Source organism: Varroa jacobsoni, unplaced genomic scaffold (assembly GCF_002532875.2).
Source record: "Varroa jacobsoni isolate VJ856 unplaced genomic scaffold, vjacob_1.0 scaffold_1162, whole genome shotgun sequence".
Taxonomy (NCBI): Eukaryota; Metazoa; Arthropoda; class Arachnida; order Mesostigmata; family Varroidae; genus Varroa; species Varroa jacobsoni.
In genome coordinates, this window is record NW_019214064.1 from 15,818 (window position 1) to 30,051 (window position 14,234).

The 14,234-nt window shown below is 42.5% G+C and overlaps 1 long non-coding RNA gene across 1 annotated transcript; it reads left to right on the forward strand.

Moving 5' to 3' along the window:
• Positions 1–6,609: 6,609 nt before the first annotated feature.
• LOC147752564 (uncharacterized) lies at positions 6,610–10,473 on the forward strand. The gene is made up of 3 exons (XR_015313715.1): positions 6,610–6,910; positions 7,885–8,234; positions 10,163–10,473. It is a non-coding gene; the product is annotated as an uncharacterized LOC147752564 (long non-coding RNA).
• Positions 10,474–14,234: the final 3,761 nt, after the last annotated feature.

A 14,234-nucleotide genomic window follows, 5' to 3' on the forward strand; every position in this document is an offset into this window, starting at 1 on the left:
TGTGTTTGCGTTTAGACACAATAAAATTTTCAGTAACAACCGTAGTAATAGAAGGCAGGTCCACGAACCAAGGAGACTAGCACCACACGACGTCGCGTGAAGGCTGTCCATGCAGATGCCCGTGAAGAAGGAGGACTCAGGTGCTGCAAGAGGGATCGGGAAGGGTAGACGAAAAGACTCGAGGACATAAAGTGGGCGAGTGGGCATTCAGATGGCGGCCATCAACGTTTACCCGTCACTTAACTAGTCAAGAGGTTGGTAACTGGGCTTCTGTCCGTCACGTCAAGTACACGACAAAACATCCTCAAGAGAAAACATGCCGCAGGCTAACACATTTAGCTATTTGCTGGCTAATAAAGTTACAAGCTAATCCAGAGCACGTGCGTTTTGAAAGAAAAGTTCTTTCCTTCCATGCGAATGCAAGTCGCCTTTATGTATGTAGAACTCAAAGTCGACTATTATTGAAATTCATTAGGCTAGCCAGGACAGCCAGCTTGATAGATGATTCCAAACATATTCCCCTAGTATACTGATACAGTAACGACTTGAAATCAGCAACAAGTAGGCCATACCTATTTTCGATCTCTTTTTAGGAAAAATCATAATAGATGAGTCACGTGTCTACCAGGCATGATACTCTGACACATAGACTCGTCGATATTCGAGCAAGGATGTCATATTTACTTGGACAAACAGCTCACAAGCTGAGCAATAACTGCGTCAACTGTAGACGGTCAAAGTGGTATAGCAGATCTATCCTGAAATATTTACTTATGAATCCATGAAAACAAATTAATGAAGGAACAGCACAATGGTGTTCTATCATTTTAAGTCAATATCTATATCACCCAATAGAAAACCATCGATATTTTTTTAAAAACCTATTGTGTTTTCATAAAACATAGGTCATATTCAAAAGCTGAAGGTAAAATTATGGTTTATTTCATGTGAAATCATAACATTAAATTGCAGCAATCTATTCTTCGCATCGAATCGCGAAATAAAACAGCCACTCTATCAGGGCAGAGAAACGGGTCTCCACCAACGAATCAGCTGGCGGTCAGTTCACATAAGATGGGTCGTTTCCCATAAGATTGGGAGGCCCTTAGAGTTCCTTCGTGGTCTAACTTCGCCAGTTGCTTCTCGGCCCTATCGATTACTATTGCAACTCGGTTTCTGTGGCACCCCTATGCGTATACTATATATTATGACGCCATTGCCTTCTAAGTTACACCACCAGTCGGAATCTCCCTTATACTTTTCCCCTTCATACGATCACGCAAGACCAGTCAACTGAATTCATTCACTACTGACTTGTAGTTCCTGCGTCCGGCGCGGGGTTCAAATAGTGGGTGTTGCCGCTCGTCGCTCTGGGCAGCTTGGCGGTCGCCCTAGCGCTTAATACTGCAACTAGTGCCGCTCGAATACTAGCTCCATAGTAACTGAGTAAGATGTAGAATCATTATAACCCTTGCCCACCCTTAGCACATTCGAAGCAAGTTAGGGACTCGAGTCGGTGAGAGAAACAGCCTTTAGTCAAGAGCTGATTCATTTCTTCAAAGAAAAACTCAGTCCTGCTCACTTTTACCATAACACAGTCAAGACTATGCTATTATAGCATTGATGCCTAACAACTTCCACCCTTTTCAGCGGCCCACGCACTTATCCACAGTCACGGTTGAATTCATAACTAAACACAGCACCCGCTTAGTATTATGCCGCCATTACCCCTACTAAACTGACCGGTCTGAAATGGGCGACTCCGCGTGTCCCGTAAACCCAGTTTCTGAACAACGCTTAGAGGCGCTTTCATTGGAAAAAAATCGTGGCCGCACCAGCAACGCTTTGTTCCTCCGGGTATGGCTGCCATGGACACGTAGTCAGCAAGCGACAGGCAAAGCTTAGTAAAAGGAAGTAAGAGAAGGCCAGCGGCTTGGTGAATGGCTCTCATTTGGAGTTGGGCGCGTCAATTCAAAAACTGCGCTGGCGAGCGACCGAGAAACCAAACAGCAGCTTGCTCTCTCGGCCGCTCGAACGTCCAGCATCAAAGGCAGGGGCAAAATAAGCCCGGTGAGGCTTGTTCCAAGAAGTGGTGGAGGCTAGCGTAGGCAGAAGGTCCGAACGGGTGTCCACCGAGGCGGCTAAGCAACGAAGTAGCAGTAGTACTGCGGAGTGACAGAAAGAACGGGCCCGGATACGGTCAGACATGCATGGACTTGAACACAGAAATTGAGAGAAAACACGAGCGAGGGGATGGCCGGAACGCCGGCAACGATGAGCACGACGACAAAAACGTCTCGTTGTAACAATCCATACCATTGTGAGTCAGCACCAAATGATAACGGGTACTAGTGGTAGCGGTGCCAACGAATATAATGAGCGACGAGTTTCGGGTTTGCTACGAGCCCTTGGGTGCACATCACTACGAGTTACGCAAACTTCTTTCTTTCCTTTTTGCGGCCTGCAACACTTAGAAAAATGGCGGAGACTCGCCCTGAGGTTTTAGGTCCGTCTAAAATTTGAGGTAGATCCTACATTTTACTGCACCTTACATTATACAGGGTTATTTCCTGAAAAATGTGAGAGGGAATGGCAACTCGCGTAGCCAACATGAGATGGGCAATAAAGCGAAATCAAATAGAGATGAGCACAAGTATCAATGCTCATCGCGCGGATAGTGTTTCCATTGAGATGAACAGTGAAATTGCCAATCGCGCCCAGGGAACCATATCAAAAAAGGCGCCTGATATAATTGTAACCAAGTACGTTGATAAACCGGAGAATACGCTCGTCTGAATACACTCACTTAACATCCTTAACCTATACAACGAATTTCCATATTATTATCACACTCTTTATCCCTTAAATTAAACTATCCATAAGACGAATCGATTACCCAAGCCCAATTTTTTGTCCATATTTCATTTACTGATACACCTAAATCATGTTACAGAGACAAATGTAAAAATACTGCGTGAACCGGTACCAAATCGAACAATTTTTAAAGTAAGGAACCGTGAACAATTCAATAGTGTCTCTGTATATTTGTACTTGTTAGCGCTAGCAATACCACTGTCGTTATTATTGACAGAAATGACTTTGTGCGCTGGCTTCGCCGACTGAGCAAACAACGATTCAAGTGCACGTTAAAATACACACAAAAACACATACACATTAATACACGCAGCAGCAGTGGCAGTCGATCGATTGAACAGCAAATAGTGAATATATACGCATGCGCCCTAAACAGATGGGTGCAACAAACAAGGGCGGCATAAAAACATCAGTTTGGGCGGTAGTTCTGGCAGGCTCCACGGGAGTTCGTTCATCGTTGGTGATTGCGTTCTGCGGCACTGTTAGACGATTGGGCTGTTCTTTGTGACTTTAGGATTGATTGTTCTTTGGTGCATGTGTGTCCCTTTCTACATGTCTTTTAACGTCGACTGCATTGTTGCTGTTGTTGCTACTACTTGATGGTCGGACGCGTCGCAATCGGGCGCTTCTTCCGTTTCTGTGCATGGTTCATGTTGTCTTATGCCCGTCTCCTTCCATCGGCTTCTGTCGACCCTGACTCCTCCCCTCTACAGCGTGGCATGGTCGCTCAGTCGATTCACTGAAATTATCCTTAGTACTAGCGTCCGTTTCTTCGCTGCCTACCTCTTGAAGTAACGCTAGCCAGTTTACCCAGCACCGACCTCCAGTGCTCGGCTGCAACTGCTTTCCTCACGTCGCGTTGCTTTCTTTTTATCCACTCCTAGCCCCTCAGGTCCTCAAATAAGTTGTTCGTATGGTCGGTCTGGGAAGAAGTGGGGCGTAAACATCATTTGTTGCAAACGCACATCTCACTGCCGCTGTCGCAGAGATTGTCAGTTATAGAGATAGGGAATAAGGTGAAAAGCACTCTAAGAGGGCAACTGCACGTTTGCCCCTCGTCCCAGATGTCGCCGCTTCGTTCACTCGCCTTAATTCGGATATACTAGTACCACCAGTGTGATGCGCAATGTGATTATCTTTGCATCTACACACAGTAATACTGTCAATGGCAGTGGTAGAAGGCAGGCCGACGAATCACGGTGTCGTACGGAAGCTGTCCATGCAGACGTCCATGAAGAAGGAGGATTCAGGTGCTGCAAGAGGGGCTGGGAAGGGCAGATGAAAAGACTCGAGCACATAAAGTGGATGAGTGGGGATTCAGATAGCGGCCGCCAACATTTGCCCGTCAATTGGCTAGTCAAGAGCTTGGTAACTGGGCTTGTGTCTGTCGCGTCAAGTACACAACAAAAAAACCCTCGAGGGAAAACATGCCTCAGGCCAACACTTTTAACTACCTGCTAGCTAATAAAGTTACAAGCTAATCCAGAGCACGTGCGTTTTGAAAGAAATGTTCTTCCCTTCCATGCGAACGCAAGTCGCCTTTATGTGTGTAGAACTCAAAGTCGACTATTATTGAAATTCATTAGGCTAGCCAGGACAGCCAGCTTGATGGATGATTCCAAACATGTTCCCTTAGTATACTGATATAGTGACGACTTGAAATCAGCAACAAGTAGGCCATACCTATTTTCAATCTAACTTCATTATAGATGGGTCACGTGTCTACTAGGCGTGATATTCTGACACACAGACTCGTCGATCTTCGAGCAAGTATGTCATATTTACCTGGACAAACAGCTCATAAGCTGAGCAATACCCGCGTCAACTGCCATGTAGTTGCAGACGATCAAAGTGGTCTAGCAGATCTATCCTGAAATATTTACTTATAAACCCATGAAAACAAATTAATTAAGGAACGGCACAATGGTGTTCTATCATTTTAAGATAAGACCCATACCACCCAATAAAAAACCATCCACGTTTTTTAAAAATCTATTGTGTTTTCACGAATATTTAAAAGTTTAAGGTAAAAGTATAGTTTATTTCATGTAAAATATCTATGTAGCGCACTTTTGTTACTTGCACCCAAAGTGGACTTGCACCAATCTTATTCCCCGCATCGGATATAACGAGTAATGACACATTAGCTAAATCAGATTTTGAGGGAAACGGCAAATTTCACTTATGTATAGATTACCACTCATATGCATTTCTCAGAAAAAAGGGTATACTCCTGCTGCTAGCTCTTCAGCTAAAGATAATGTTTGTGATTGTAAAATGTACAGGTAAAATATATTCGTGCATACTATATGTTATTACAACTAATGAAATTATGTAAAAGTGATCGTATAAATTCGAAATGTCCTACAAAATATAAACGATCTCGCTTTTCATATATCTATCTGATTTATTTCGAAAACAAATTAAGTCCAGAGTTTTAATAATTCAATCTTCATATATTTGTGAGGATGGGTTCCGTCTTGATCAGCCCGAACGTAATCGTGCTTGTCTCTTTCAAGCACACACTTTCGTAACGACGACATGACAGACCCTAGCCAGCTTGTCAGTATGGCTGGTTTCGAAGAACTCCCTGTTCTTTGTACTCGCTGCACTGTGGGCACAACTGACGAAGAATATAGCTCACAGCAGCCAGATAAAAGGAGCTTCTAGCTGTTACCGTCTGTGTGCATCGATGCCATTGGCTTGGATACAGAGTCTAAATGTAGACCTCAGAATTCAAATTTCCGGCGCTACGACCTGGTTCACGTTGGTGAACGACGAAGCCACTGAAGGCTGGTACGACGGGGTTGAGTGATACGAACAAGCAAATTTTCTTGTTGGATATAAAGAATTTTCAATGAGATGATGCGCGTATCCTTCTTATGGAAATGTCCTTTACCTCCCGGCAGCCCTATCGAGCCAGCCAGCCAGCCAGCTAGCTGGACTCTAAATGGTGCGAGATCGGAGTTTTACCAGGAGGCCAGGGGGCATAGCGCTAACGGGGACTGTAATGACGTGATAGTTGCTGCTACAAGTAGCAATATACACTGTCATGGCAGTAATAACATCCACTTGGATTTTCGGGATAACAACAGCAAGGTGCAATCATTGTCATGACGGCACCTAAGGAGTACAAAACGAGGCGGACGAGCAAGGCAAGGTAGAATATGGAGGCGTGTTGTACCCCCATTAATATCTCCCACTCAACGCAAAAAGGCCTTGGCAGTCTGGCTGCCAACTATACCGAATAGTTGGTTAGACGAACAGGGAGCCGTGCCCAAATATCATCATCGAGACAGACTCGCGCCACAGGATCAGCTCATCACGCCGACATCAGCTCAGGACGTCAATGATTAACGGTGTCGATGAGCAATTTCTTGGCCCTTTTTTCCAGCTTATCGACTCACTTATTGTCGCCGTTTAATCCCCTTGTCTTCTGAGTCTTCCCTTGTAGCTACTGTTTGCGTGCTTATATGAAGAATCCTTCAGCGCATCCCTTGAGCTCCGAACTAGATCGGTTGTAACAAGGTACTGCTAGGACCGATCAACCGAGCTGGCCACTATAGTAGTTTATTCGAACACTGTTCATCTCTATCTTGCCTCACAATTCGCTTTTTTCCTATCTGTCGCAGAGGGTCACTCATTGCTTCTGACGTCGTGCGATGACTGCAATGATTACGGAAGTGATATTCAATCAGGGACGAGACCGAGAAGCAGTGAGACATGCTGTATTTGTATATACATACGAATATACTCGTATGGTGGTCAGATAGAGGAAAAGACAGGCTATTTGTATGCTAAAACAGCTGCGACAGTGAAGAGTTATAATCGACCGACGACGATTACTTCATAGGCGAGGAGTGTACGGGTCACGATAGCGGAAACCTTGGGCTCAGCTTTCATAGGTATATTAAAGATTGGGACGCGAAGTGGAGCAAAAAAAGAAGCTTAGGAATTCGGACGTCTTCATACCGGTACAAGCCCATCATGGGGGGGTTGCGGATAGAACAGGGGTGGAATTTGTCAACCATTAAAGGTATGCGCCAAAAAGCCATCCGTACAATGATTCAAGGTGAGTTCGTTATTTTTGTTGCATTGAATATCAAAAATATGTTGCATGTTGAAAACTTTCAAGGCACAGCTCATTGAGGTCCAAAAGAAGATCATTTTTGGGGGCAAATGTCGGATGATGACGACTAGCGGCGATTGGGATGTGCGATTGTGATCTTAAGGTTGCGTGTAAATGATTATTTTTGGTTTCTGAATGCCGGTGAGCATAGGAACCTTTGAATTCGCTGAGCTTGGTGACGATTATCCCCATGCCAGTCTGAAATGATCATTAGATCAAACAAAGTATTCGCGTAGCATTCGTGAATATCATCGTATGCTCGAAACAACGATCGATAGAGAATTCTATAAAAGAAAAGTATCAAATATTGATCCGATCGAAAATGGAAAATCTACAGGGTAGTACAACATACTACAGGAGCGGGCTCTTTAGACAATTATATCTTTTCGGACATCAACAACTGGGTCATAATTGTCGTTCTTTAAATTCTTGTGTAAGACTTTACGGAAAGTAAGGATTACGGAACTAGCTGGTCAAGTCCATTATGCATAGGGAACGGAATTATTGCACTCATATCCAGTTACAATAATACTAAAATGAGAGCTTTTTTAAATTGCTTTGATTTCCAAGTAGCATTACTAGTCAACTGAGAGCTTCTGAGAAAAAAAGGCACTGAAACTATAGAATATTTTCCAAATTCACAATTGCTAACAATTGAGATTAAGTTGGCGTTCTCGTTCGTCTGGCTGACTTCCCCGTTAGGTAGCAATCCAGCTACAAAAATCAAGAACAGAAATAGAAACCTTGCGGTTGTGGCAGAACACTCTTGCCGCGTCAAATCCCACAATGAAATGTGTTGGTAGGTCGGCGTATGTGGCAAAACTTATTCGTGGGGCACTGATCTTTAGCTCGCTAACGCGGATTTCTTCTTTCTTTTTAAGGGAGAAGTTACTAACAGCGTGAAAAAGGAGCACCTTTCCGTAGTCGTTACTCGAGCAGGCCCGTGGCTCTTCGCACCATACCTCAACTCATGTTTGAAGCTCTTTAAGATCATGATGTACTGGTTGGTATATCATGAAGGAGGTATATCGAATCCACGATGCAAGATTGGCAGCATGTGGGAATGATACACGTTGGCAGTAGTACTGCCTTCCTGCCTTTCCCTATGCTGTGTAGAGTATATGCATGTCGACATATGTCCTCAGAACGAGCCATGCTCCTTTTACTAATTCCAGCCAGGTATTGCCGCCCCGTTCTTAGAGCCTGTCGCCCGTTTTCCTCCGCACAACCAGTAAGTCTAATATACATTCCTCAAATACCTAACGATCTAGCAAGCGTTGTAGCTCCATCAAGAAAATGATTACGCTACACCATCGCCGTAATCAAGCTAAGCATGGTTCCTTAGCTGTCTAGGTTTCTACGCTATTCTGTAATACGCATATAACAGTGGAACAAGTACAGGAAGAAGGATGAACATTAACGCTGCAATCACCGTCACACGCATTCATCGTCGCTGCTGTCGAATGCAAACAGGCAACTAACAAGAGCTTACGCTGCAGGTACAGGCCCATTTTCCACCGTGTGGCCCTTGTTGACCGCCAAACGACGTTTGAACACCATACTTATTATAAAGACTACATGGGATGAATGACGACTGCGCTACTATCCAACGACCACGAATTTCCTCTAAATGGAGCTAAGACTGTAATTAACCTCACTTTAATGACGATCATAAGAACAGAGAGATATCAATAGGAAAAGAGAGAAAGGGATAAAAGTGATGACAGTATGAGTTGAGCATAACGTCAACGAGAAAAAGTTATATGCATGCTAAATCAATGCCAACAGCTTAGAAACCTAGTAAAACCTAAGAACGGTCCACTGATTTGTTTCAACCTAAGCGATAATTTCTGTGGGACGAACGGGACGTATGAAAGGCACATGCATAGATTTAGATAGGTCGGTTATGCCTTTACTTTTGCCAGGTTTCGATGCTGTCGTTGCTGCTACTTTGCTCATCAGTGATGCTCATCAAACACCCCTTTGAGAATTAAGATATTCATCGGCTGTTCGGCATGATATACAGGACACTTCGCGACGCTCTCTCCGGGACAATGAACGCAGCAGTCATTACAAAAACTCATACAGGAACAAGACAAAGGGAACAAAAGACAGTAGCTCAGAGAGTATAGATGGAAGTGAGCTTGACGCAAACCATAATTGTATGTTTGTTAAGGTATAACGAATGGAGCAAGAAGGTGGCAAAAACTGGGACAAGCCGACAGTAGGAGCTCCAGCAGTTGTGGCTGTATTGATAGAGGCCCATGATAATACTCGACCCAATAACATAACCATTGTTCTAATGCAACCTGTGGTGACCTGACGAGTAAAAGAACGTTACAAGACCAAAGTTGCTACATACTATACTGTAGCTTTGAGAACTGTTTCCAACTTGCTTGAGCCTAGGCATCTATGTAAATATCCACAGAATGTCTGGCGCAAACTGACGTTTGGCAATTTTAAAAGGAAACTTCCTATATGAATAGTTCTATTTTCTGTTTTGTTCTCCCAATACGTATTCAGATATTAACATTCTACCTCAAACAAGAAATTAACTAGAAAATATAGCAGAAATCTTATTGCGTAAACATTCTGTGGATATGTGTAACCTTATAATTGTTGGCATACAACGCGCACAACGCGTAGCACTGTTCATTAACAAAAGTAGCACACGTACGTCGATATCCTAGACTAGTGTTACATTCTAATATTGTATGTAGTTGTTTTGTTGTATGTAGCATGCTTTCGGTACGTGTACACCTAGCCGATACGTTCTCAATAATAATTATACAGATGTCCGAACATGCAAGCGAAACAACAATGAGAGGGGTTAAACACCCATACGTACAGATGCTTCCAAAGACAAGAATTGTCAAATACACAGACGCGTGTACGTGTATAAATAATTTGGGTCACCGAGGCATGTGCTTCTACGATGGTGATGCTCTGCTTGTTATCTTTATTTTTCCTCTTGAAGTTGCCCGTTTCCTTATATTTTTATGCGATGGTTTTCGTTAACGATGAAATCATCTTTCCCTACCTCCCTCCCTCCCTTCCTTCCTCGCGTATACCGCCAAAACAAGAGCACGCCAATAAAAGCCGTTTCGTTATCGTTGCCGTTGTGGATCGGTGTCTAAAAATGGTATTCTGTGTTCACAGCAAACGACAGACGGCAGGCGATAGACGTGAGTATTGGGTGTGGCGTGATTTTGAGGAAAGACGCCGTCGATAAGGCGAAAAAAAAAATATACCGACCATGAATGCTTATGAAGCAACGTACGCTGGCGAAGCATCGTAGAATAAAATGATCGCTTTTTGGTTGGTTTAGTGATACTTATCAATGGGTATTTCTTAAATCCGCAATCGTTCCTTTCTGCGTCCATCTGTATCAGCCAATAAAATATATCTACATTGTAGAACAGCATAATTTTGCAAGAAAAAGTCATATTTATCTCCCATTCAACAGATATGCTGCATCACGTTTTTTGGCATTCTTTTCGGCTAAAAGGATATATATATATGGTGATCGATTTGCGCGGTCGTTTTTGGGGGAGCTAGCATAAATGAAAATCACTATAGGTGCCAAATATATATCGTCTTTGAGATCTTTTCTTTCTAGAAGAGAAATCGATATGTTTGTCATAACATGGATCTTCGTTCGTTCTTCTTAGTCATCAGCTGTTTGTATCATCAACGGTAAATTGAATGTAGAATCAAATTAAAGCTTTGGGTTTTAGCGGCTCAGAAATATTCACTGATATTGATAGATGAATTTTTTTGGTCAGATACACAAGCGTCCAAACTGCACCATTTAGTACTTCTTATGCTTCTATCGCGTTCCACCAGCTACGTAGAGCCAGCAGTTTAGCAGGACCGTCCATCAGTAAAAATTCGTGAAGCATAATATATCGATGGCACAGTTCTTGTCACATGACAGGCTGGTAAACTACCACCATAATAGCTACTGTGTTAGTCAGAATGGCAATGGTGGCTTTGAACCAGGTGTTAAATTATTAGTTCGATGGTATTAAATGTTTAGTCATATTTTGGCGTGAAGTGACTTGCGCACCTCCTTACTGGATCTGTCACCTCTAACCTCATGTGTCCCCAGCAGAGGTCATCCCGTAGCGGGTTCCTCAGTTCATTTATTTCGCCGTATAGGCCAAGACGGACTTTCATGAACGAAGGTAGAATAACTGGGTTACTTGCGAGGTCAATCAGTGACTCCAGCAAACAGGAATAGATGGTAGAGTCTAGCCACCTGTGTTAATGTTACTGGCACTGATCCTATGACTTGTGCATCATTTGGTCCTAAACAATATTTTTTAGGCTACGGGAGAGATGGGTCAGCATTAAAGTCATTGTTACTACTGGCAGCCATTGGTATTTCAGACGAACGTGTTTCGTTCACCTCAGGAGGTGAAAAGGCGTGTGGGAAGGAAAGAACAAGGTCGATCTATGCGACATTAGCTATACAATAATATATGTCCCAAATGCAAAGCATTACATAACCCGATAAACAAGAGAATATTTATGCATCTGTACGCTTGGATTGGGCTGATAGGGTTTCTGTTCTGTAGAGATTATGGCTATTCAGAAAGCGATAGCGTTGTCAGTTACTTTAGAGATATTGATACACGTTGCTGTATTATATGTAGAAAGTATAGGATACGTATGGCTAGATTAGTACGATATCACTGAAATGTATTCTGCTCGGATGAAGCATTGACCATGAAAGTTACGCAATGCAGAACAGAAAGTAATCTGTATCATGTGATGATGTTGAAACGCCATTATACGCTATGGTATTGTTATTATCATCTAGCAGTGAACCGTTCGGTCTCCACCACTGAACGCGGGGAAAGCAAATTATTGTAGTTATCAGGAATCATGGGGTAAAGGCGGAAGTTTGGCGAAAGACTCGAACTTTCACGAAGGGCAATAATAAACAGTCGCTAAATTGATCAAACAAGCCAGACGCCACCCAAATGCGGCCTTTCATAATAAAAGCCAAATCGCGTTTAGCAATCCATCCAACAATCGATTAAATGTATGTACAAAGATGGATCAAGTCCTGTTGATTTTGTTGAGCTTCCTCTATGTTGGAGTAGCGAAGGTTGCAGAGAAGTATTACGTTGTTTCATAAAGATGTACTATTATGCGAGTTAATTTAATATCTACTATTGTCGAATAATTATTTGTTACAAATATTAAATTTAAAAATGTAAGCCTAAAGCTAAAAACAAACAACGCCAGATAAAAAGCACCAATCTACATGTTACTATAGAATAAATACGACCTCGTAGTTGGCTCAATCTTAGCTTTTCTATGCATGGATTCTGGTAACCAACTGCTAATGCCGATTGCTCCAACTTCGCGACGGTAGCATTTAGCGTTACTTTTGAGGACTAGCACAGTAGGAGGGAACGCTAGAACGGTTGGCTACCGCAGGCTTAGAAGAAATATATTGGGTTCTGTGAAGAGCTTAGATAGCCGGGAGTAATCCTCAGCTAGTATGTGGTCTCCGTCGAACAAGCCAAGCTAGGTCAAACCAAGCTTGTCTGGTTTGTCCTTGCTCGACGTCGCTTGCCACCCAGAGCAAATGAAAAAAGACTCAATAGTTTCTCGACTTCGTGACCTAACGTACGGGCAGCACGTTTGTCTAATGTAAGTAAAGAAGAGAGCAGAGGCCAAGCAGGCAGGTCCGACTGGGTAGTTCTGCCTGTTCTAATTGACTTCTTATTACAGCCAACGATATACGATTTTGTTCGTTTCCTATATAACGAGCTGTTCAATCGATCTTTGTGCTGGACATCAATGGTTATTTCATCAGCCTTTTGACGTTCATTCTCTTTACGCGTGGCCTATTTAAATTTTGGCGGGCCATCAACCCTTCTCTAAAATACTAGTTATTTGATAGCTGTACTGCTGAAACATTCTGAAGAAAGTTTATTCAAATTCAACATGAAAATTAAAAAACAAAATGGAAGAATCTCAATGCTCGTTTTCGGAACAGGAACTATTGTCTAATGTCTCGGAGCAAGAAAAATCCTCACCGTTACAGCCGGTTTACATTGTCGTTAGGCTCTTGAAAAATAGGACGAGGATATCGATAAGGAAAGCGAGCGGGATATTCACCATTATTAAATTGAAAGCTATTGGGAATTAAGCAACGTGACTCCGAAATTCAAATGAAAAAATTAACTGTTACCTTCAAAAAAAAAGGTACATCTATCAGTCAAAAACCATTTTTTTTTTAGACTTTTTGTCGCCTTTAAGTTGTCTGGCTATAGAAGATCCTTTAAACCTTAGCAAGTCTGAAGACATTAATGTCACTTTATCTACGGTTACTACTTAGAACATGTTCGCCAACTTATTCAGGAAAGAGAATTTGAGAAAAAAAAAGCACAAACAAAGCTAGTAGAGGAAAAACGCGAAGACCAAAACACAGTATAAGCGAAGATTGGTCATCACCGATGCTATGTACATCAAAAGTTTATATTAATTTTTCGCAAGCATTCACTGACGAGCAAATTGTGCCTGATGGCGCTTTAATAGACTGGTCGGCTGAAATGGCTGGTCGGAGGGTCAACAGTGTGACGGTGTACGTGCTCGGTTAGCAATATTAGTTTTAAAAGCGGATATAGCTTCATAAGATATTCCTTGTCAACTTTGCCAATAAAACAGTGATTCAAATAATTCTTTTTACATCAATGCTAAAATGTTAAATATTTCTGAATCCGTACCGAATATCTAGGTGTGTTTACGATTGTATATGATAAAGCTCCACCCACGAGCATTGGAAAAGCGTACACACTGAACTTTAGTTATGAAAAAAACTCAATTAAGCCCATATTTTAATTTCGACAGATAGTTAGCTTGAAACGGTGTCAATGCCTGTCGTTGCTCGAACGCCACCCGTGGGTCAATCAAGTTCAATAACCGACCTTTAAACACGATGGGCTCAGATTGATTAGTTGATAATTCAATGACCGCTTGTCGCGCACACCCCACTTACTGCCATAACTAGCAAAAAATAGATATATCAATGGGAGAATCGACGCACCCTGCGAATTTGATTGCAAGTTATCTCGTCGAAATTTATATGTTCTTTATGAACGCATCGGATAAAGGTAATTGGGTTAACGGCCATAATTGTTCTACTTCGAGCTGGTGGTCTTTTCTGGTAGCAATTAACGTCAGGTAAATAGAAGTGAAATTTGTATTCAGA